The sequence below is a fragment of the Chrysochloris asiatica genome, unplaced genomic scaffold (assembly GCF_000296735.1).
Source record: "Chrysochloris asiatica unplaced genomic scaffold, ChrAsi1.0 scaffold00025, whole genome shotgun sequence".
Classification (NCBI taxonomy): Eukaryota; Metazoa; Chordata; class Mammalia; order Afrosoricida; family Chrysochloridae; genus Chrysochloris; species Chrysochloris asiatica.
This window is the reverse complement of record NW_006408543.1, coordinates 11,672,882-11,677,227: the sequence shown is the minus strand read 5'-3', so window position 1 is coordinate 11,677,227 and position 4,346 is coordinate 11,672,882. Positions and strand designations below refer to the sequence as shown.

Below are 4,346 nucleotides of genomic sequence, written 5' to 3'. Positions count from 1 at the left end.
AAGGTGCCACCAGGGCTCCTTAGGGAGAACATCCGCGATAAGTAAAATCCGTATGCATCGCCAAGAGGAAGGGACAATAATGTGTTTCTTTTCTAGTCATTGAGAGTAAAAAAGGATAAGAAAAACCCAGAGCAGACAAGTGGGGCAAGCCGGCAACCTACAATCACAATAATACACAAAAGCCTGGAAGAATCTCACCAACAGATACCGAGTGAAAGAAGCCAGACATAAAGAGAACACATTGTATTCACCTTGTTGATCAAGTTCAATGGTAGGTGAGATTCCTCTATCATGTTAGATGTCAATATGGCGTCTAGCCTTGAGAGGCCGCTGGGAAGGACCTTGAACTGGTCTTCTGGAGGCTGGATCACATGGGGCGTTCACTGAGTGAAATGTGTGGAGATGTTCACTACGATTGGTATATATTTCTGAAAGCATATTACGGCTCAATTAAAACAAGCAAACAGGTTCCATGGAGGAGGAATCGGAGGTGGAAAAGAAGGCAGTGGTGGTGGATGGAGGATCGAACACTGTTATCACTCCAGAGCACTGCACATTCAAGAATTTCTGCTCCTTATCCATTGGGTGAGTAGAAACAAAATCATACCCATAATTCCACTGAAGTGAACACACAAAAACTGCTATATGTCACCATGCACTGAAAAAGAGCCAGTAGCAATGGATCAAGAATCCAACCAGCAAGAGGGTATCATCCAATTACAGGTAGGAGATATGGAATAAGACATGCACATGTCAGTTTTAAACCATGTATGACCAGACATGAAAGAAATTTAAGTCCCACTGGTGATGATTATAAAGTGTTGGAACTAGATGATATTTCAAAGGAAAATTCTTTAGGTTCCAGTCCATTGGATCAAGTTCGTTCTTCTTTACCCAATGAATCTTTATTTTTTAAAAAGTGAAATAGAAGTCCCCATTTGTGGTACAGCCTTGAATCAACCAAAGCCCATCCTTTGCTGCAGGATGCTGTAATGAGGAAGGCAGGGAATCTTAGGAAGCAGTGTAGGTCTTCATAATCCTGTGAGTGGGAGTATATGGTCCAGGAGCTTGTAATATTTCAAGCATCCTAAATGTAACTGCAGCGGCTCATACTGACTCTTATGATCCAGATGCCAAGCAGGACGAGGATAATGACTGCCTTCAGCGTGCCACAGAAGTTGTGGAAGGTGGTAGGTACTAGGAAACATTGGACCAGACAGTGTTTGAGTTGGAAAATGGAGAAGCAGAGGTGAATACAGATATTTGACCACCGGTTTTCTCTCTTAATTATGAAATAAAAGAAGTGTTGGAAGAAAGGGTTAGATTCGTGATCTTTAATGAAAGTTTCTGCTGGTGATGCTGAGTTTATCCCTCAAAACAGTCAGGAATTACACAACTCCTTTTCTGAAGATGAAGTTGTTAGAAAGTAACAACAAAACAATAATATCTAAGAGAGACAGAGAGAAAATTCAACAGACGGTTCAGCCTGGGCTTTTTGTAGTGAACAAAATACTTGCGATAGACTCAACAACCAGGGAAGGTCTCCTGAACAAGTAGTGAGGCCAAAGTCTAGAAAACTGGTAAAGTTCAAGCCAGGTGGACCAAGAAATAGGTTCTAATAGGCATAGGCTAAACAAAGAAGTGTTCAGAGGTGGAAGGAGGCTTTGGAAGTGGAGGAGAAGCAGCTCAGATGACCTCTTAATAAAATATGAAGATTACGATGGAGAACATGACCTTTTGGTGGAATTATACAAATAGAAGCAGAAGATAACCAGGCAGCAACAGAAGATGGAGCCACAGCAGGAAGGCAAGACGTTGTGGGTAAGACTTTTTGAAATGGCTGTGGAGATTACTATCAGCTGTCTGACACAGATGAAGATAGTTCAGAAGGCAGTGATGGGGAATGGTCTGCTTCATTGTGGTCTTTTTCTGGTACAGAAAAAGGTCAGTCCTCACGTGATGAGAGCTGGGAGACTCTGCCAGGAAACAATGAGAATGATCCAAACTGCACAATGATCACAGTGGCCCAGAAGAAGAAAACCAAGAATGATCTCTTCAGGAAGGGGAACAGACATTCCTTGGAAGAAAGAGAAATTCCTAGGTAACGGTACAACTTGAAAACTTCCATGATGAAAGAAGTGAGCCTGCCAATGAATTTGCACAACCGGAAGCTTTCATGCTGGTTACTAACAATAACCTTGAGGAGGATTCCAGGGAAAGTGAAGACTTAGATGCGGACTGAAACTTATTTGATGGATTTGCAGATGGACTAGGAATTGCTGAAGTTATTTCTTATGTGGATCCTCAGTTCCTCACCACCATGGCACTAGAAGAACACTTAGCCCAGGCTGTGGGGACCGTCCTGACTCATTTAGAGTCTCTCGCAGTGGATGTTGAGGTGGTCAATCCACCAGCAGGTAAAGAAAGTGTTGATGGTCTTCCAGAGACCCTTGTTCTTGAAGATCACACTGCTATTGGTCTGGAACAATGCTGTCCAATCTGTTGCGGTGACTATATTAAGGAAGGCATAGGTACAGAGTTATCCTGTCACCAACTCTATCACAAGCCTTGTGTATCCGTTTGGCTACAGAAGTCAGGAACACACCCTGTGGGCCGTCATTTCTCACATGCAGTTTTTGACGGCCAGCAGCTGCTTCATCTGAGCCTGGCCCAAATTCCCAATCTTCAAATGACGGTACTGCAGAAACCTCCTAAATAAACCTGAACAGCTGGAAAGTGACCAACCAGTCTATTGAAGGAGATCTGCAAATTCCTTCTGTATCCCTTGTGCAAATAATTATATACAAATATATTTTAAATGTATGAGGAGCTCTGGTAGTGTAGTGGTTACAAATCGAGCTGCGAAACTCAAGGTCAGCACTTTGAAACTACCAGCTGTTCCGCAGGAGAAAGATAAGGCTTTCTGCTCTCGTAAAGATTTACAGCCTCGGAAACCCTGTACAGGGTCGCTATGGGTTGGAACCAACTCGATGGCACTTAACAACAACATCAACAACAATATATAGTATATGCCACAGTTTAGAAATAGAATATTAACCTTCCCAAGTTCACATTCACCCCATTTCGACTTGGTTAAAACGATACCCTGGTAGCATGGTGGGTTATGCAATGGCCTGCTAGCCACAAGGTCAATGGTTCAAACCCACCCACTAGCTACATGATAGTAGAACGATGTCTACTCCCATAATGATTTTGGAGTCCTGCTGTGGTGCTGTGGGTTAATGCACTGGACTGCAAGATTGGATTGAACCACAAAGTCAACAGTTCAAGCTCACCAGCCACTCCTTGAAAACCCTCTACAGGGTCACTGTGAGTCAACTATGAGTCAGAACTGACCCGACGGCACTTAATAACAACAACAAACTCAATTGAAGTTGGTAGAAAGTACTAAACATTTTCAAGCTGAATGTTGAAACAGTACATTCTCTTCAGTTGAATATGCTGATAATAAATGTTTAGTCAAGTTTCTCAGTTAACTCTCTTCAGAAGAAATAATCATCTATGTGGCATGTATTATTGGTTTTGTTTAAATGACTGCCTCTGAGTGATCATGCTTAAGCTCTCTTGTTTGTACCAAATGACTTTGTGGTAATCAACACTAGTAGAATTTGGTTTCATTGGAAATAAAAATAATTCTTTTTTTTTTTTTAATTTTTTATAAGAAAAGGGATGCTTTTTCTTTGTTCCCTTTGCTTTTGCTACATTAAAACCTCTTGGTTCACAATACTGCATGTTTTTTTAAGAAAGGAATCTCCTTTTGCATCTTTGCCTAAAATTGAGACTTTTCAGATTGCCAAACAGAGGCTCAGGTTCGGACAGAACGTCACACGATTTTTAAATCTTAGATGCAATTCCCCTGAAATGGTTAGGTAATAAAAGAATTGAATAAAATGGTGAATGTTCCTTAATGAATAGTACTGGGGGAAAAAAAGTTATCAAAGCATATGGAAGGTCCTGTATGCTCAGTCTTTCTAAACAGTAAAATAAGTTGAATGACCTCATGAATTTCTGCATAAGCTCTTATTAACCTTCCCAAGTTCCCATTTCCACTTGGTTAAAATGATATTTGTGATTCAAAACAGTCATGGCATATTTGTTTAATAAATATCAGATAAGGTTAATATAATTTTTATTCAGGAAATATTTTGTAAGATCTAAAAAAAACACTTGCATAAAGTACTCAAACACTCATTCTGTTGGATTTTAAATTAGAATTCCTAAAAAAACTAGATGGTTAATTGTACTAACTTGTATAAAGAATGAAATTAAGGGGAGGTGGAGTTAAGAGCAGATTTAGCCACACTTTTTTACATTTCTCTGGTAGC

General features: G+C 40.4%; 1 pseudogene; it reads left to right on the top strand.

Annotated features, from left to right (window-relative positions):
- The first annotated feature begins 645 nt into the window (after positions 1-645).
- LOC102840165 lies at positions 646-2,715 on the top strand (annotated as a pseudogene).
- Positions 2,716-4,346: the final 1,631 nt, after the last annotated feature.